The 21,687-nt window shown below is 39.6% G+C and overlaps 2 protein-coding genes across 3 annotated transcripts in view; one reads left to right on the top strand and one right to left on the bottom strand.

Annotated features, from left to right (window-relative positions):
- The window catches only part of LOC120956543 (zwei Ig domain protein zig-8-like), a 170,777-nt gene extending 168,256 nt beyond the window's left edge, over positions 1-2,521 (bottom strand). The window contains exon 1 of one of the 2 annotated variants that reach the window (XM_049610430.1): positions 2,443-2,521. The gene's annotated coding sequence lies outside the window, so the exon portion shown is untranslated. Of the gene's footprint in view, positions 1-631; positions 881-2,442 lie in introns of those variants that run through there. The other variant, XM_049610431.1, reaches the window with a different exon arrangement.
- The window catches only part of LOC120956542 (protein PRRC1-like), a 261,026-nt gene that overhangs the window by 182,702 nt on the left and 56,637 nt on the right, over positions 1-21,687 (top strand). The window lies entirely within an intron of this gene.

Raw genomic sequence — 21,687 nt, 5'->3', positions numbered from 1 at the left:
GCAGGTTGGTTGAAGCAACAATACCTCCTTTGCTGGTGTGAGCCTCTTTTTACGTTTGATATTTTTTTCACACATGAAAATTATTATTATAATCAGGACAAAACGCATGCTCTGGAAAATGGAAGCCACACTCATTCGTATTCTGTATAATTGATACAATCAATTAAAATAAACACAGCATACAAAGAGATGCAAAAGCCCTGGTTTGTTTTCAATCTGTTCAACCTATTGACACAATTATTCGCTTGAAACGGTTGCATCAACACGCACTGATGTATGTATTGGATTATTTGGTTGTTTGGAGCAGTATTATTTCATGTATTGAATGAAATTACAGCTTGAATTTTATTTAAAAAAAGCAAAACAACTGATAACAATGCATAGAATAATTTTACATTTTTTTATTATAAACAAAATAAAAAAGAATCCAATAAAAAAAAGGAATTAAAGAAAAAAAGAAACATACGATTCATGGTAAACCTTACTCTATAGACTTTGCTCCATCTACGTACCTGTAGAAAATACTTCCTTTTTTATCTAAATTTGGCAGTGTTTGTTTCGGCCGCTTTATCAAAAATTCATTTCCAAAAAATGTATCCAATAAAACGCAACGCAATTGACGTGATATTACCACAACCGCATGCTGTTCACGCTTGTTCCTTTGCGTGGTTTTTGCGATCGCAATTCACAGGTTCTGCTTCTGCTGACCGCAACACAAATTGTCAATTACCGTAACAGACACTGTCGGTGAGACGCCACCACACACTGATACATCCAAAGCTCCAAGGTTTAACACCAACGAGAAACACAAAACCACAATCTCGCCCAAACCCCCACGTAGCGAAAAACACTGAAAAATGAAAGGGAAAGAATTGGTTTGCGCATACAATCAAGGCATGGGGAAGAGAGTGTTGGTACAATTTTACGCCTCCCTAACCATGCTCTTGCGCGACGACGGCTCATGCAAACATTGCCCGGTGTACATATACTGTCACACAAACACACAATCAGTATTCTTCATTATTCATCGATAAGCTGAAAACCGATATTCAACACACGATTGGTCTTAACCCGCGTTGGAAAAGATTTCCGGGGAACAGTTGTTTATTTATTTATCGCTTCGTTTTTTTAAATATCATATCTTTTTTCGTTTCTGGACCGCGTTTCAGCTGCTTAAACCATATAGTCGGAAACGGGATTTTTTTTCATTAAACTCTAGGTATCCGAAGATGCGGGTTTTATGCGTCGGATCGCATCTGTTCAGCAGATAGCTCAAACGGTACACTTTTCTGAAATAAAACGACACATACATCTACACTCTATACTTCACACATTTGCTTTCCCCCATGTACGGATCACGTTTTACGAAAGCTTCAACGTACAGCACTCGGCCAAAAGAAATCACACCAGATCGGACTTGCCCCCATTCACAAGGCATCTCAGCACCGTATGCGTCACGCAACCACCACAACCTCGAAAACCAAACACTGCAGTACAACGGAACGGGTCGGAAAATTGCTTTCTTATCCCATTAAAGTGGTCTCACACAATCCACATTCCAATGGCATCCCTAAACGATCACACTAACACACATATCCGGTTCGACGTAAGTACAGATCTGCATGCGTTTTATTCCACTGCGTTGCGTACATCATCATCTTCATCATCACCATCATCATCATCATCACCATCTACATTATCATCATGGGTGAGTCGTGAAGAATTTCAAATCGCTTTACCAAACATTCCAAGCGCAACAACCTTTTGCGCTAAACACACACGGCCTGATGCACTGCACTTCATTCCGAGCAATTAACGATTAGTGCCTTCGTCATCCCGATGGCAGAAAGGTGCCACTTGTGTGTAAGTAATGTATGTTTCACCATCTAAGGCTTTACCGTGCGCCCATTCGGCATGCCATTGTACAGGTGTGAACGAACACTATTGCCATCCAACAGCATCTCTGTCGAATGCTTCTGTTAAGGGAACTTTATTCTTTTTTTTCAAGACTTTTCCTTTTAATTTCATCTTGCGTCTTGACTTTCTTCATGTATCAAACATCCTTCTTCATGCGATAGTTGAGAGCAACTTAAAAATAAAAAGCACGACGACTGTTTCATATTGCATCACTCCGTCCCCTTCAACAGCAACCAAAGAAGAACCCGTACGACATTATGACACTCTGCTGGCAAAACGAATGTATTGGAGAGCCTCTTTCCTCAGCACACACGTACATTTCTACCTTAGAGCATTTCTGCCTACGATGGTCACCAGCGCACCGGCAAAGGAATAATGATCCAATATTCAAGCGACGAAGGCTGCACCATCCACCAGCAACGATTGAAATGATCTTTCCGCCGACTGATGAAGAATTAAGTACTGATTGTGTATCTCTCTTCGATGCGGTTTTCGACGGAACGAGAATAGTCGTTTTCTTATCACCTCTACCACCGCTACTTCACGCTAGCACGCACGCACGCACAACCGTTTCCTGTCAACTACCGTCAACGCTAGTCACCGAGCTACTGAGTTGCTGTTTCGTTTCTTTCGCCCATGGAGTTGACTTCGTTGATTCAAGCTGAGCTGAGTGACTTCCCCTAACCGAACGAAGAAGCTTTCGAGGCACTGACTGAGCCATCTTGGGGAGAGAGTTTTCATTGTCACACCAACACAACCGTACGGTTCATTCAAAAACTATCAAAACGGACAATATACGTTTACGTTTCGAGGTTAGGGTGTTTTGCTTTGATTTTTTGTTTTGTTATTTGTGTGTGAGTAGTACTTGTTCCTGTTCTTGTCTCTCTGTCATGTCCCAATCCATTATCAGCTGATGCGTTTCGATGAGTTTGATTGAGTATTACGTACGTTGTGGGAAAAGTTGTTCGATCGAAAATAAGTAGAAGCGTCTATTTTAATAAGCAACTTTTGAGCAATTTAAGAAACAAATGTAATGAAATTGAATATTAAGAACTAGTTTTGACAATTAAAAGACACGGTTCAGTCATGTTGCTTAAAAATTCAATATAATATCACCAAATCATGAATTGAACATGTGTATAGACAGTTTTTGAATGACTTGATCTGAACCCAAAAAATTATATGTAATTCCAACGATTTGAACAAAGTATAATTGCAAGGATATTCATTTTCATTCAACCGAACAAGTCAGTTAAAAACAGATCGTTAAAGAAGGAATAAGAAAACCTCGTCCATGCTTAATATAACAGGAAAAACTTCCAACAATATCTAAGTTTCAAGTATCAGTCGACCTATAAGCATTCCTGTCGATAATGAGCTTCACTATAATCTGCTAACATGTCATGTATCGAGCTGATAATGTTTTAAACAGAAGCAAGGCTTACGGTTAAACTTTCCCTATTCAGTTCACTCTAGCTTATTACTGATGCGAATTATCAAACTGTCTCCCAATCTCCTCTCGCTTCGTAAGGCTCTCCCAGCAAGAGGTCGTATTAAATTAGCGATTGTGTTTTGGAAAGTATCAACTGCATTATGAACTCGTATGCCCATTGGCCCAAAGCTACCGGCGCAAGATACCATCAACGCCTAACAACGCCTAACCAGTGCCGCACATTATATCCCACCAAACACACAGATTATGTTGTGCCACCGAGTACGATGGGCATGAACTATTCACCTCCTCCATGCTGACGCATAATGCCTATCCAATAACTTTACCAACCAGTTTATCCCAAACCGAGTGCTGCAACGCAACGAAAGCTCCACATGCACCCCGTAGAGTGAGTGGATATCAAAGGCATCCACTGGTTTAAACTCTATAGCCACAACTCGTACACTACTTTCATGTTTTCGTGGACATTTATCCTTCCAGCGATGGTGCTTGCCTCACCCAACAGCTCACAGTGGAATCATTTTCATGTGACAGAACCCCGAGGATAGGGAAAGTTTTTTCCCAGCAGGGCAGCGGTCCTGTGTTTATCAATTCATTTCATCCTTCATTCTTTCATCTTGACCAACAAACGCCTAGGGCGCACATTGAGCTTGTTTATACCATCGCAACTATAGTTTCGTAGGTGGCAGTAGATCCCCCACGGGGATGTACAACGCTCAGTCGGTGAAGATGAACCAGAATGACGTTGGTAACAAATTCCAAATGCCACCGGTCAGATATGCATTAGAACGAAAGATGAGCGTTTGATGTTTACTTAATGACCTTTAATTCGAGAAGAAGAAAAACATACATATACATGCATCGAACTCTCATGTTCCGAGCTCTTTTGTGACAACTCATGAACAACACACTGATGCATAGAAAGTCTTGATTAGTAATTGTGTGTGATTTTCGAAAATGTTATCAAGAAAAGCTTTTCTGAACTCCCAACACAATACGCAATGGTATTTAAAACACTAAAAAAACTTAATTATTAGAGCATCGATCATTAACTATTCAAAAATGCTGTTTTTGAACGAATTGTAACGGGCAAATTATTTCATTATGACTATTTTCGATCACGTCATCGGCATTGCATTGGGCAGACCACACGCAAACCGAACCCTAGAAGCAAACATTCCATAAGGAGATACACATCGTGGACCAAACGACGTCGACAATCATCATCTCAGCGCTGTACATGTCGTTTTCCTTTGCTCTGTCTATCTTAAACATCGACTTCAACGACTTGAACCGTACCTTTGAGTAGTAAAACCTCAATGATATGCAGTGCAATTCACCTTGATTCCGTTCTCGTCAATGGGAAAGATATAAGGACATCCAACAACCCATATCCTTCAATGGTTATCGGTTTCGTAGTGGGATGCAGGCACAAAAAGGCACAAAAATAATGGGTTTGAATGTCAATTGACGGTTTCAGAGGAAAATTGAAAGCTTCTCGCTATAACTTCTATCAACCACTCAACAGCTTGCGTTCATTCGATGTCCCGTCCCGTGCCCGAGAATTGATGTTCATTCAAAACCGCTCGGAGTTGAAGAAGTTTACAAGCACTTCATCGTAAACCGCGAAAAGGGCGAGGACTGGCGATGCATAAATGATGTGCCGCAGAATAATTAAACTAACTTCGCAGATGCTTCGTTCTGCAAAACGATGGCTGCATCAAGTGTAGGGAGTTGCGTGGCCACCAGGTGGCTTTGATTATTCAAATAACATCCCAACGCCGGGTGATCTCTGAGCGTAGTGGTAGATTGAAAGGAGAATGTAGAATATCGGCACACTTATCAGTGATCATTGATGCATGATGGGTTACGCGGAAAAGCGGAAAGTTTTGAGGAGAAGAATATAAAATACAGTTCAAAGAAACAGGATGAGTTATATGGATTAATTTTTTTCATATTTTGATACAAAATCATCCACAACAATCGTCGTTTCTGCGTCATAAATTTCACCCTGTGTACTGATTAACGCAAAATGTGACAATTTCACGCTCTTACACGCACATTCACGTTATCCCATTGTCATGGGATTCACAAATTTTCCACATGAATCTGCCGTGCCTTGGAAAAACACACATGTGTCATGCACACATGTCCGGCTCACCTAGCAGCTTCCTCCGGTTTGGATGGATGGAAACGGTCACCACCAGTAACGTGATACATTCGGTTGGTCACCAGCAGTGGCTTGATTATTCATTTTATTTTTACCACGTGCATTTCAATTACGCTGTGAAGCAGGAATCTATCAATTTCACTGCAAATATTGGTGGCGTGTGCGAAAAATCAATCAGAGAAGGTGAATTTTGCATGGTTCGATTGTTGTCTTGATTTCGATGATTGACGTTTAACGTTTCCGCGTGGTCATTAAATTTGCTCTCTATCGGTGTGATCTTTGTACTGTCCAATATTTTTAATTCAAAACGTAGCATCAATAATTTCAGTAATTGCTTAACCGAAATTATTTTATCTTTTCCTTGGTCATAGTTATGTTGAGTTTCGTTCGTAGAATTAGCCCTTGAGTAAATATTGTGTTTATTTAAACCTTGGATTTATTTTTTGTGCACTTTTATCTCATCGTTATCTTTTATTTATCTTTTTTGCACAACAAATGAGTGCTAGAAAAGGAAACTATTTATGAACACAATCGAACCTTGAGATACTTGCTGAAGAGAGTCAACCTTTTTTTCTATAAAATCACGAGCTTAACACATATTTTACTTTTGTGCTTGTGGAGGAATGTTACACATACCAACACAAAGGAACAAAAACCGATCTATTTCTCGCAAAATGCAAGACCTCCTTGTTCTCGGAAGCAATCACACCCACATCAAAGACATCCGAGACGCTGCCGCGTAAATGTAGCTGTGTATCGTTAGGCGAATGGTAAATTTCGCTTAATCGTTCAAAAAATGCGCTTGCCTAGACGATTACAAACGGCGCTAAGCCTCCCTCCTTGGATCTTTAGAACGTAACATCGACGAACGAGGAAACAGTACGTTGTTTCAATTCCGTCGTAGCAATCAGCAGATAATATTGAATTATGAAGGCGAATGTTTCGATTAGCTCAAGTGGCAGTTGGAATCGTGCCGACCAAATTGAAGAATCCTCGATGCTTCGCACATTAAGCACTGTGAATTTTAATAGAAATTTAGATTGAGCAGCTGTTTTTCCATCAACTTATTCAACTGCAGGCTAAACTTCAAATGCTGCCTGTCGCTTGCTCACAGGAATCTTGCCGTAAATGTTCTGAAGCAAACGCTCCTGTTCTATGCCTTCGAAAACGACTCTATGCCCTCTTTTCTGGCTTAATCTAAGTACCACATCACACACACTAAACAGCCGGTAGGAGATTGTTGGTTTATCTAATTTCGCTTCGCAACACTTCCAGGTCTGAAACAGTGCTCGGGGGTGTTGCGGCTTCCGCTTTACACGCGCAATTTTGTCGCCGTTCATCAGACGTCATCCAACGGTGACACAAAACATCCCGTTTGCTGCTGCTGCGGCTCTGCGGCAATCTGTTTCCGAATTTTCGGTCGCTTCCTGCGCACCATTACAAAACGAGGCAGCACAACTTCCGTCATCTGTCGAGCCCAAGCAGCAGCAGCAACAGCAGCAATACCATTACACACATTTGCCAGCATTAATTTCCGCTCGTACCATGTCGCGTATACATGGGTTACAAGTTGGTTCTTTGGCCACGTTTTTCCTAGCGGTTCGGGCAGTTTTCCACAAAATGATTACCGAGCCATGAAAGGTTTGAGCAAATAAAAAGCAACAGAAAAAGAAGAAAAGCTGTGTTAGTTTCATCGTTCTGCTAGAGTAAACCACAGCGATGCAAATTAAGAAAAGAAAAGGAAATGAGATACTAAAACAAAGCGAAAAGAGCAAGGTAATTTGTTTGCTGTTATAAAACAAATAGTACGATACAGTTATATTATCACAAAACATAAATTACGGTAAACGTTATTTACGGGTTTTGTAGTTATTATTTTATCTGAGAAATAAATATATTCCAAAACACGCTTCATTCTCTACTCTATCAAACTACGTCCCTGCTCCCCGACATTAAAAACTAACACACAATAGAACCACGAAAAAATGACATAAAAATAATAATAGCAAATAATCAGATTAACTGATATCAATTAACATTCGCCCGGAATTGGCCACAACTCTCGGAAGTGTGCATGGTTTAGTGGGGACATACAAAAGGGAAAGTAAGAAACACAAACTAGTGTACGCTTCCCAGATATGGGTACATTATTCCACTCTCTTTTAATAAAAACATAGTGGCGTGCGTTTCCGTCTTAATCGTACAACAGATTGCAGAAAGTTTCGCCTTCAACATATGCCAGCTTTTGTGATTTGGGTTTCCGCTAGAACCAAAGAAAGCCCACGCCAAGCCGGGAAGCTCATGCGTGACCATTGTGTCGGACAAGCGGGAAAAGCTGAAGCCCATTTTGATTGTATTGTGTTGAAGATGAAAAGCAGAAAATCGTAAGCGTGACCATGTTTTCTTGTTTGCGGTGGCAAAGGAAAGGCATGCTGTATATTGTGTGGTCTTTGCGTGTAGTTTTGTTGAGAAAAAGACAGTATTGAACCATTATGCTCTTTTTCCAGGAATCAATAGCATTATAGTAATGTGGGAAGGCAAACTAACAAAAAATCTGCACCATCATTTAACCATAAATGTTTAATAAACACTTTTCTCTATTTTAAATCTCTATTAAAAGAAACCGTTGCTCAAAACACTTAGCACAGTAAAAGCTTACACCGTAAAAATGACTCACTCGCCTCACACCTTCCCTCCATCGTAGAAACCTCATTACACACTAATGGGCGTCAAAAGGGTCTCGGAAACTTCCTCACGGATGCGTAGTTCATAGTTCTATGGATCGTAAATGTCGGCCAAGCAGGTCCTATCCAGGAAGCACTATTGTGAAGTGGTATTCTGTACCAATTACAGTTAAACATTTAAAAGAGCCCCACTCAGTGCCTTCCGAATACCGGTATACTAAGCTGGCAAATTAATTCCTCCGATTCTTGGGACATTGCCCGTTCCTTTTGGGTTGTGAGTTTACTCATTGCGGTATTTTCTTTCCTATTACGAAATGAAAAGAGTCAAGAGTTGAGTTTCTTAGTTCCATGTCATGCCGAGAGTCGTTTGCTTAAGCTATCTATTCAATAAAGTTTTCCATTGGCCACGGGTCCTACACTGGCCATACTGAAGACGGTTGATAATTGTGTCATATTTTACTGTGGGAGAACATTAAAATTACATAACATGAATAGTTATTGAAGCTTACTTTAGAGCTTTTGATATTTAAGTTTTGTAAAGAAATCCACTCTTTTCGATTGCAGGTGGTGTTTTGTATTTCATTCAGTTCAATTACTCGCTATCACTATCCAATGTGTATATTCTGTAGTATATTAAAGCTACAATTTATTCAGTTTAAAGATTGTTTAGCTTAAAAGTAAATTTTCTTAGTAAAATTTGAAATGGATAATTTTGCCCAGCGTTTATTAATCAATCTTCAGACCTATAATCATTAAAAGTTAAGAAATTTTACTATTATGTCATATATTTTAGATGCATAATTTAAACAGTTTCTCCACAGCAGTATGAGTATTACATCTGGCATAACATCACCGATGACCATTATCCGGTTGGGCGAATTTCACGTCATTAGTCACGTCACGTCAATATGTATAACCACTCATCTTACCTGGTCGTCCATGCTTCAACTGAAAACCAGACAGCTCACTGCATGAGCTAATCCCCTTTCCCCTTCTCGAAAGGTTCCCTCACAGGCAGTTATGAAGAGAGAGAGAGAGAACAAGAGCATTGAACATTGTCGTAGAATATTTGCCAGCTCGAGCAAGCGCAAAACATTTGCTTACCGGTGCGGAAACGACCATTCCATTTCACAAGATAATTAAGTTCAACGACTGCGGATGTAAATTCCTCCACAGTCGATGCCGAAATTAGTATAATTAAGTGATGATGAAAATAGTACCATTTCCTGTGTATGCGGACATTCTCCAGAAACTTCTATACATGTGGGAAATTTGATAACTATCAAAACATTCGTGCCTATTCGTTTGAATGTATACCTCACGAAGTAGATAGCAGGTATACAAACCATAGATGTAGTGCTCTTACTAGAACAGCACTACATGCTTGATTTACAAATGCTTTCAATATTCTTAAATTCATAAATCTTCTTCCTGCAAATTTCCAGCTCAAATCAACAGCTACAGTCAGTTTTGTTGATGGTTTGGATAATTGGTTTTTATTTCTTTCTATAGCAATGAGGCAGTTACTCTTCCGATAATGACGCCTTCAGAAGAAGGCACAAATACACGATCAATTTTTGGAAGCATCAATCGTATCACTTAGTATTTGATTAGCACAGTATTTTCGTAAGCACGCACTACCCACACCGTCGTCATAGTTCTACGGCAATTACCACAGGCAAATGGCTCACAATCGACCCACACATCAACATAACGCGTTTGAGGCCACCCCATCCCGGCGGCTATTGATGAACAAGGGAAAGTGATTTTCGGTATCTCCCGGGTGAAGGATGAAAGCGTCTGCACGTGGAATATTAATGTAGTCAATTCGATGGACTGTGTTATAACCCACGAAAGCCGGGTTTCGGTTGTTTTCTCTTTCTCTCGCTCTCCCTCTCCCACTGACTCTCACAAGTTGCTCCTTTTCTTGTATTTCTTGTATGTCTCTGCTGGAAAGGAAAGGGGATATCTTGTGAGCCCTTTTAGTATAATTGCTGTTTCATCGAAGATTATCTGGTTTTAGGAAGGGTTTCGTCGGTGCATCGTGTTGCGCTTTTTAAGTTTCTATATCTTGGAAAATTCTAACCGTCAGGAGGTTTAACAAACATTCCGAGAAAAAAGATAAGATAAAATACGTTGACGTCAAAGCCCTACCATAAACCTAAGAAAGTTTGCCAATGACCTCTGAATTGATTCCTTAACACACAATCCTCGCTATGACTTGAGCATTTCTATCAAATGAAACATTTCGTTCACGCACAACTCTAGTCACTTTTCAGGCAAGAAACTTAAGCCATACCGAACAAGTGACAAGCGCTCTTATTCGCATTATCACTTGTCCCAATCACATGTTTTCAAAATCCACACACACACGCGTACGGTTCACTAATGAAAGTGCAAATACAAATTAATTTCAACCGATGTTTCCAAACCCAGGCTGACAAGCTAACATCCGAGCCAGACGGGCGCGTTTCATGAATAGTGTTGCGAATTGAGCAATTAATTTGTACAAATGACTAACACAAGTCAGATTCGGGCTCGAAGAACAGCCGTTACACCGTGTGCGTTGTAGCAGTTGATGCCAAATTTGTATCTCACTTCATCCAAACCGAAGGCGAGACCCTCCTTTACACGATTTAAAACGGTTTAACAGCACCGCTTTGCTTTCCCATAAGACTCCATATTCCTTAGCAACCGTAAAGCAGTTGTGGGAATTTTCCCATTTTCGATACAAATCCCCACACACTCTGAGGTTCATTTAGACGGAAGATTCTAATTAAAACTATACATTCGCTTACCGTGTCTTGGCTATCTTTAGTTGCCCTGGGGAGTGTTCAACTTTATACCATACTTTGTTATGTTCCGAACACGCTGTAGAGGAAGGGATATCTATAGAGGATTGTATTTCTTAGATTGACTTCGATTTTGTCCATCCATCGTTCATAGCCGAACCTAAACTCTCTGATGTAATCAAGTATGAAGATGGACAACGTTGGTTGATGTTTTGATAGACGATTAGTTTTTATAAAGATGATTTAAATCGCACTTAAACTTTGCACAGTTATTTGCTCAAATGTTTCAAGTACAATTAACTTTCGTAAGTAAGGGTAGAAGGCCCTCTTTAAAAAACAAAACTCGTCATTATCCTTACAATTATCCGGAGCAGTGCTGTCATTAACTATGAAACATACACATTAACCACAAAGAGATAAAATAATGTCTAACAAGTAACAGTACCCTATTCTGGAAAATCCTGGGCATTAGATTTGTTTTTGTGCGGGATCAAACATACTTTCAAAAAATGCTGTTGTGTGCAATCATCTCATTTTATCTTCATCATCTTCACAGTTTAATGTAGAAATTGACAATCTAAGGAACTTCCTCCATCATTTCTGTTTCATATAGTTAAAGAGACATAAAATACCAAATTATGACACTTTTTTCTTATCTAGTTAACATTATGTTAATGATTATTTAATTAAAATATTATTTAAATATTACTGCATTTTTGTGTACTCATATCTAGCTTAAAGTATCAAACTCAACGTAACACATAAACTTTGTAAGCCCTTTGCCTTTGTGTTGGAAAAATAGCACACAAACGGCTTTATTATTAGTTCACATCACACTTGACAGTATGCTTCAAATTTGCATAAAATCTTCGCCACCACAAACCAGCATGACAGCAAAAGTAACACCATACTCTCTCTTGTCACGACATGAAAAATAATTGGTAAGGTATGAAATAATAATTAGAAACACGCTCTTCTCTTCATACCTCTACTATTCCTCTTCTATTCTTCATACGTCGCTCTCAATCCATCCCTTTCATTCTATAACTCTCTCTCTCTCTATTTTCGAGTTTCTATCAAACGACCGCATACAAAACAGACACTCATTACTATGGTGGTGAAAATTGAATATTCCCCAACCGAACTCACAAAACGCTCGGTGCGTCGTCCTGCTGCCCTTGTACGCTACCGGCGCTACGAGCTGTCGAGAGCATATACATGTATGCAAAAATAAACTTGTCTCCACTCACCTGTGCAACTCTGTGCCTTACCAGCAACAGTCATAAAATTAACCAAACTTTCCAAATTTAATAAACAAAACAATTAACATCGACAATCATCGCAGCTGCTGATGGTGGCTGCGGTTGGGATCACAGTCCGTCCTCGGGCCTTTTAATCCTTCTTCCTCATGAGAGTTCATACGGATATGTGCAGCATATGAATGGCGTATTTTTGTCTCTATAGAAACTTTCCTCCTTTTTGGTTGTGCCTTTTTTGCGGTTGGTCTCACACCGACGCTTCCCAATTGGTAGCCTGAGTGCTTGAATCTAATTTTAGCATTCGTGGTACAGAATAGCCAAAATATACCGCATACTATGGTCTTGACTTGTGCACACAGACTTGAAATAGACATTTCCCAGAAGTCGGAAATGGTCAGGACATTCGGTGTACAAAAATAGAACTATAAATTCATTTCCTTTCGTGGTCAGACACTGTTTCTGAGTACATCTTGATGGCTCAGCTAGGATGGAAAAGGTTACTTGCATGGGTTTTTGTTGACGGAGTATGTACTCTAATAGTGACACGAAACCATATTTTTCTGGAAATGATACATCAACTTAAGAGATAAAAATAGGAGCACTGCGGCTAACACCAGCACTCAGCAGCAAGGAGTATCAGAAAACGTAATGAAATCAATAATTCGGCTCAAAGTTTTGAACCCCTTAATCGCTTATTTACACCTTCCAGTGTAAATACTCATCGCAGCAATCAACAAATGGCTTCAATCTGCAAACACACCATGCAAACAACATTTAATTTAATTACCAATTCAAACATCAAATACAAACCATTAGTAAACAGCAATTGCTTGAAGAGTTTACCATTGCTGTATTAAACGCTTTCTATGAAGCGTGTTTTGCTTTCACATGATTTGTTTTACGTCGAAACGGATCCTTTGTTATTGAGTTTAAATATTCTTGCAAACAAAACTGAACTATTGAAAATTACCTGTTTTGCTGCAGAAATACATGGCAAACGTCTGGAAGCATTTTAAACTCTGGCAAATATTCTGCATCGTGTACGGTTTTTTCTTCACAGAAAATGCAGCCAAACAGTAGTTTTGCGGTTGACCACGTTTCAATAGTTTCCAGCTACGCTTGTAGTAACGAGTGCACTCTTTGAGATAAAGAGTGACCATGCAGTTCCAAGTCAAACATAAACTTCCAGCTGAAGCGATCAAGTTGAACATAGTTTATAATCCAATTAGAACACATATTTTTCCAACAAACTTTTGTATAACTCCCACCCTATTTACCGAAAGTTAGTTCGGCAGAACTGGAAGGCGGTTTGACCTTTAAGCTTATCGTCATTCCTTCCTTCCTGCCATCGGCAGGCATCATGTTATTGTTAACTCATCATTTTATATGTGTTGGACGTGGAAAACTGCCTGAAACCAACGTTAAAGCGTTTGCCCGTTAATAACCCATCGATACGATATTCGATACGGTGTGAACCACAAAGAAACCTACTTTTAAGAGCGCTAAGCACAGAACAAATTAAACATCTTCTTTTCGTAGCACCACAACCAGGATACAAAATACCAAAACCTGGAACACTTACAATCTAACTACCCTATTCGAACATGTTTCTCAATACCGTCTGATCGATTTCCTATTACAATCCCTCAAACAATGCTTGCTTTCAAACATCCTCACACCCACCGCCTTTTCTTTATCATCAGGATCAAAATCGAAAACCAATGGCATAACTTGGGCATCCAACGCACACTTTGCCGTTGACAGAATGTACCACAGAATGCCTCAACAATCTCACGAGAAAGCTCAACCATTCCGTCTGCAATTTCTACAGATTGCCGTGCTCAGTTTCTCATATCCAGACTAATGCTTGTCATACCAGTGTCCATGTTCTCCGTCTGACATAACCACAAAGTGCTTCCCAACAAACGTTTTCCTTCTTTACGCGTCAATAACATGGTACGCCATAATTAAGCTGAAAATAGGTACAACAAACTTCCGGTCGAATAGTTCCCCACTTCCATCAAACTGAGACTGTCATCATCCAGCAAACTAAGTAACCAAGTTGATTGCTCGCAACACGCACACGTTCTAAGCAATCTCAGCATCCTGCACTAGCCATGCCGACCCGAAAAGCCCCAGGAAACAAGAAGGTATAGCAGTGTCGCATATGGTTGATTTATTCGAGATCAGCAAATTTCGGTAATACTCGGTCCCAGAAGAACCTTTATATAAACGAGTCTGATTCTGGGGAAAGAGGATGTTGCAGCCCAAAGGTGTATCGTTGTTTGACAGTTTGATGCCATGTTGAAAACCATACTTCATCGATAGTGTATCATCATGGGGAAGGATGGAAGCGGGGCGATTGTTTCGATGTTTTGGAAGTCAAGATCTGCAAGTGAGCATCCTGTTCCGATATCTTGTGGGAATAGATCACTTGATGTTTGAGGGTTGGAATAGATACTCGCATCTTTTATACATAAACACGTTCTATCTTTCCAATACATCCGGGCAATCGCGTTATACCGTGTAGCTTATTAAATTGGGAGTGTGAAAATGGTATCAACTAACATGAGTTTACAGTAACTTCAAAAAACATTGAAATGTCGCATGTTTTAAAAAGCTAAACATAATTTACGCAACGAATTAACGTATTAAACTTTGACTTTAACATTTAGAAAATTACTAATGGACATACCATAGAGCTTTTGCGAGAGCTGAAGCAGTAACATTTATTAAGCACCTTCACCCGGCCGAGAACACAAGCTCGTCTTCGCAAACTGCGTTGTAATACTACCCAGGAAACCGCAGCAAATCATGCGGAGAGATTCGCACTTCGCTCTCCAAATTAAAACAAATTGCCTCTTAAGCTACACCAACACATTGACGGAGCCATCACTTTATCGCTTGGTGACGCTATTTCTAGAAGGCGAAACCCCTCTCCGAAGCATTGTGAGGGCCTACCCTATCCTTTTCTACCAAGGCATACATTATTTTAATAGGTAAACGGCGTGCTCGCCACTTTGCTCAACTGACGGTAGCAATTTTTCATTTCCGTTCCAATGCTTTACTTCTGGCTCGTGTGTGAGTTTCAGTGTGTGCATGTGCGTAAAAGAGAATAAGAATCGACGCTTCTCCACCTGCAACCTCCAATACATAGGTTTCTTCCTTAAGACATCCCGGTAGCACAAGAAATGCACAATCGATCGAAACCATCTACCCATTCTGCTCTCCAACGAAAGGATGGAGAAAAACCCGGAAACACACACCACTTACTCGGCATCGAAACCGCTTCCGGATCACATTTTCCGCCCAACGACGACGCTCGGTAACGCTTTTCGGTAAGGAATAAATCATTACGTTTGCGATGCATTTTCTCAGGTAAGCTTCTAGGCGGGATAAAGCAAAACGAAAGCAGAAACACACTCTTGTATGCACGGCTGCACTAGCACTCGATGGTGATAGTGTGCAATGAGTGTGGCTTCCATCCGCTACGCTTTAGCCATTTTGCGGAAAGCATTCTTTCCAATTCATTTGCTTTTATTACGACCGTGTAGCAAGCAGGAGAACATTGTAGCTTGTTCACTTATATTCCGATGGAGGAATTTGTGGGATAATGCAATTCTCGCGACACGTTCCACTGCAGTCACATGCCGACAATAGCAACAAGTTCGAAAAGTGTCATCCTTGCAGCATGGTGGTGTGGTTAGTGTGGCTTTTAAAGCGTTGATGAATAGCCATTACGTGTGTTTGACTCAACACCTGATGTTGAGTGGCATGGTTATTATTTTACGCAGAAATATTTGTACTGACTACTGGAACGAATAGGATTTAAATAAGTAATTTGTTAATTCTCATTTCCTAGAAAAACAAACAGAACTTTACTACTATGATGAAGGCTGTTATTATTTGCAACTGAACAAAAAGCTTCCCAGTATCGTTTACATTTGACTGCTTTAAAACGCATACACTCACTCATTCGTTTTTCTTTTGCAGTTGTTGTCTGCTTGGGAGAATATGGGATTTATTTTTGAATTGTTTCGCTGTATAATCCTATTCAAAAGAAGCTCCAAAGAACATGGCACAAAACTGTGCTTCTACTGACACCAATGTGACCATTTCTTCACGCTACGGAAAACAACAAGAACCACCGAATAGTTTGGTGAGCTAAAGCTCACAAAATGTTAACATTAAGCTCCCCGTGCCAGGGAAAGGACTTAGTAAAAGAAGTTTTCGAGGCCATCAAAACGTTCCCTTCCTGTGTTTCTATGTTGCGTTCTACTATTGTGTTCGTTGCTTCGTACCTTCGAGCGAGCCAAACGGTCACACAAACAAAATCCGGATAAGCTAATTGCACTGCACTGTGGGACATAATGGTGGTGGTGGATTGTGGAAGGTTTTAATCGTAGTTGAAACTTTTAACAAATAGCTCAATCGTTTCATTTGCTGGAAGAGGGGGATCATTTTCCTCTATATGAAACAAGTTTTTAGTGTTATGTTGAGATTGTGAAAACGTTAATTAACAAAAACAACATATTTATGGAATTAATACCTAGTTAAAGCTGATTTATAACATTTTCACTATTCGACTCTTGAAGGAGATGAGTGACATTGAAAAATGAGCCTTATGCTTGTAAATTTTTGCTGGATATTATGAACTTTCAATTCAAAGAGTTGTCTTTGATGGATCGGATGTGATCAGGCACAGGTTCATGTTGCCACAGCGTCTCATCATTCAGGCCGTCTGCGTATACGACACTCTTTTGGAAGGCTTGTTGGAAAATTGTTTGAAGTCGGTAAATTTCTTCCAAACAATTCGAAGAATAAATCGTGCCTTGATAATGTTTATGATAAAAATTCCGACTTAACTGGATTGCCACCAAAACAAACAATCACCTTATTTCTTTCTGAATGTCTCAGTTAAAATGGTTCAATCGATGTAGATTAATGAAATCAACTAGAACAGCGAGTACACAAGTTGTCATGCAGCGTATCTCAAACAGCTATATAATGTAGGAAGGACAAACGAAAAACTCATTTTGCGTTTAAATTGCGCGTTACACACGAAACACTATTAAAGCAGGAAAACGAATACAATCCACTCTTGCCACCCAGAGCATACACTGATAAATCATGTCACCCTTGAATGTACAACCACTCAAATTAATCGTATGGAAGATTGCTCCACAAACTACCTCGACATAAGCCCCGTAAAAGCACATTTCACCTTATTCACACACATATTTGACCGGTGCACTTAACTCTTTACTGAGTGTAAAACAAAAGGAACGACCATTATCGTATCGAACTTTATCCTGCAAAATTTATACGATGGAACGAGGTCAAAAGCTTATGTCGCTCTTCTATGGACACAAAAAAATGTGTGTCAGTCACGTTAGAAACATGGAATTAAAATCACGTCGATATTGAACATTTTTAACTCTCGTTTTTCATTTTGGCTTCGTGCGATGGAAATTGTTTTCTCTTACTGTGCAGCGTTAATCCTGCATGACGTTTTTATTCGATTGCTTTGCATCCATTTCCATCCGGTTCGTGGGATGTCGGTTAAAGTTCAAATAGAGGTTTTTTTTAAATAAAGCACGTTTCGTGTTGTTTCTCTTTTGTCTAGCTACATTATAACTTTCCTGCACACGTTTTCTGCTTTTCATTATATTATAATATATTATTTTGTATTGTACTATAATACCATTATATTATATTATTTTATTAATAAACCGAATGTATGGGATAGCCAAGCAAAAAGATAGGTGATATGTACAACCTTGACCATTATTTCCATTAGCACCATTCCTACCTTTCATCTGGGGCGGGAATGCGTTCTGGAAACGGTAATTAAAGCATCCCGATGGATTCAAGCTTTATAGATCGAGTGGAGCGAACCATGCAAAGTAATCGAGTTTATTTGCACTACACGGTGTGCAATAATTTATCCATGTATGTAGAATCTGAAGCATAAGAGTATCTATTAATGTGTAACAAATAATTAGCAAACTGCATACAGGTGAAGCGTGCCAGTAGGTGTTGAGAAGTGATTAATTAAAAATGGTTTCTTTTATGGAAATGAGAAGAAATTAAACATACAAAGACTGTGCAAAGACAAAATGAACACAAATTGTACAGTCCGGTCAAAACAAACCAAAAATTGACACACTAGTTAGATACAATCCAAACGAATGAAGCAACAAGGTTTGACGAATGAAAGCGAAACTGAATTCAACAAAAGTTTAAACAACATAAAGGTTGATTGTTCTGGGCCTTGGGGTAACGGTAACGGATCTTTTGGCTTTGTTTTCATAAAGCTGAACGCAATGGATGAGGAACAGGACAAAACTAGAATTGCTGGAACTGTCAAAAAGTGCGCTTGAGGTTGAGAGTAAATGGTCCAGTGGAAATAAATGATCGTAAACCAACGATATAACCGTTTCGACGAATGAAAATGACTACGGACACAAGAACCAAGAATTTATCGAACGAGCAGATTATTTCCCTAGTAACAAAATCAACATGCTTTTTCGCTCCCTCAGGGTTGATGGTCTGTTCGGTGGAATGACAAAACATGTTGATTTGGTTTGTTGTTAAGCTCGAAGATTGGAATGGCTTGATTCAAACTCAAAAAACACAACGATACAGTGAGCTCACCACACGTTGTAACGCTTGGCAGAGAGTGCACCACCACCTTAATTGAAATTTACCGTTTTGTTCTTTACCTTTCGCAGTTTGCAAAAGGCATACCTTCCAATTCCTTACGCAGTAACATTAAGCCAAGCGGAAATATCAAAGAATCAAGCCCACGGTTGATCGAGCATCGTGGAACAGATTACATTCGTCCGTGTCGTAAATTTTATTCTCGCTCGCTTCCGGTTGCTTGGTGTAGGCCCGGAATGCTACCATCATCACTCAGGCCCACCGAAGAACAGTTCACTTCCAAGAAGGTCCACTCCAACTTTCTTATGGGCGGGTGTAGCGGAAGGACTGGGGCTTGCAATTGATGACGTTATGACATGGGAAAGCAAAAAGATACAAATTACAATTGGAATCTGTCGATTGCAGGAACTTGGAAGTCCAGAATGTTTGCCTTTATTGACTTTTTGATGAAGGTTATAAAACGCGGTGCTATTTCCTGCGCTTTAAATACAAACTTTGCCGTTTGCTAGGTTTCATCATCATGCTTACTGCTCTATCTGATGCGTTGCTGAACTCACTCTCACTGAAGATCTAAAGAATGCACCTAATGTTGTACTCTCTAGTACAATGTGTTATTCATATTGTTTAATCTTCTGGCTTTACTTCTCGGGACTAACAGAACAGCACATTGGCCACGAACGCTACACACAACAGTCAGAACACAGTAGATCAACCTTTTCGGCATTAATTACTATCCTCAAACCTTCAAGCAGAAATACGACAACAACACTCTGATGTCCCCTTTAGAGAAACCTTCTCAAACCTCCAGCCAGAGCGAGTGAGCTAACCTTCTGGCGACGTTAAAGTTCTGAAGGCGAACCCGAATTAAAGCAGACAGTTCATTTACTTTCATTCGTTGTGCTGGCCTGCGATGCTGTGGTCACGGGATGTATTAGCGCTGAGTGAGTGAGCAATAATGTATTGTTGATATCAATCTTCCTTCCAGCTACTGATTTCATGCTGCGGTCTTTCAATGCTCAGTTCTATTACCCCACTCTGTCCTCTGTTCATAAGAACAAACAAAAAAAGTCAATGAAAAGCGACACCTCGGAGGCGGAAAGGTGTGAGGTGAGCTTATCGCAGCTGTCGGCGGACTAATTCGAGAGGTTGTCACGATTGGCGTGAAGTGATGCGGAGAACTAGTGAATTATTTTCAATACTTACGCACATCGTTCTGTGTTGCATCAGGATGCAAGTTTAATGGTTTGTTTGTTTAAGTAAATAAAAAAACGCATATTTGCAAAATAAATAGAAAGCATTGTATACTGCAGTATCGTCACATACTGGTTAACCTTGACCAGACCTTGTTAACTTCATTTTTGCTTCACTCAATGCACCGAGCTATTTTCTACAAAAGGGAGTTTGTTTGAGAAATTTTGTACCTAACATTCAACCTCAATAGAAGTCAGCTAACCATTTTCTAATGAAGGTTAACAGGCATTTTATTAAGTTTCCCACTTTGTTTGGTGTGTGCGAAATCACCCTACAGCTAGGTATACTCACTCTCTTATTGATTATCAAGTCTTAAAACAGTTTCATTAAACAGAATTTCGCAACGAAAATTTTTCACTTAGATTTTGTTGCCCCCTTTGTATGCTGCCTGTTAGGACTCAAGGTGACTCATTGAGCATGATTGACAAAACGTTAAACGGAACGCTAGGGAAATTTGTAATACATCCCTCGTGATGCAAATAAACAGATGAGTGGAAATCTTTATTTTATTGATTTTGATCTCAGTTACAGTGAGAAGGAACCAAATTTAAACTACACAATTGTAAAAAAGCAGAATAATTCACTAAAACCCTTAGTTGCTGAATTCACGTCAATATGTTAACATATCTCTCAAAATATGATCAAAATTGTTTCAATACGCAATAAAAAACAAAGCACAAAAAATACAAAAGCATTATATTCTGCCAAATCCTATCCAAAATTAAAATCACTGCTTCATTCAGGTTTAACACGAATTGACGTTTGTGCGTGTGAACGAAAACAAGAGAATCATGCAAAAGGAAGAAATAAATGCTCCCATAAACGCACATGACTGTGAACTGTGAAAAAGCCGTTCAGAATAATGACAGACCTAATCGCACATTGCCTGGCTCATTTCCAATCCAATTGATTCGATTTTAAATTGATATTTTATGTTTTCTGCCACGGCAGGGTGCTTCCTGGAAGAACGAGCGAGTGAAACAAGCAGGAAGATAGGAGGTATCGAGCATCGAGGATGAAAGCGCACCGCATCCCATCACAACCCCAAAAGAGCCAAATTTGCACTCAAAAGAGCCTTAAGATTTTGGGTGGGCTTGTTGGTAGATACAACTATAAGCTTTGGTTTTGATATTGTTCTGCCTATTGTGTTCTTTTGTACATGGGAATGGAAATGGATTGTGCTAAGGAACAATGCCAAAAGGCCCGGAGTTAATGCGTGAATTTATTTGTATGCACAATAAGCAAGCTCAGATTACAATTGACGATCAAACCTTGGGATTTGTTTTAATTTGGGTATAGAATATTTCATACCATTTCAATGAAAAGGAGCAAATGTAATCAAATCCTTATCATTAATCGAAGGGGTGATTTATATCGTTTTGATCAAACACAACTGTTTTGGTGCAAATTGTTATCAGTATTTATGGCTTTGTGTGATTTTGTTCTTTTGACCACAAATGGAAATAATAGATCCAAATGTTGTTTCATTCGACTGAAC

The sequence above is a fragment of the Anopheles coluzzii genome, chromosome 3 (genome assembly GCF_943734685.1).
Source record: "Anopheles coluzzii chromosome 3, AcolN3, whole genome shotgun sequence".
Lineage (NCBI taxonomy): Eukaryota > Metazoa > Arthropoda > Insecta > Diptera > Culicidae > Anopheles > Anopheles coluzzii.
This window is presented reverse-complemented; position numbering and strand designations above follow the sequence as displayed.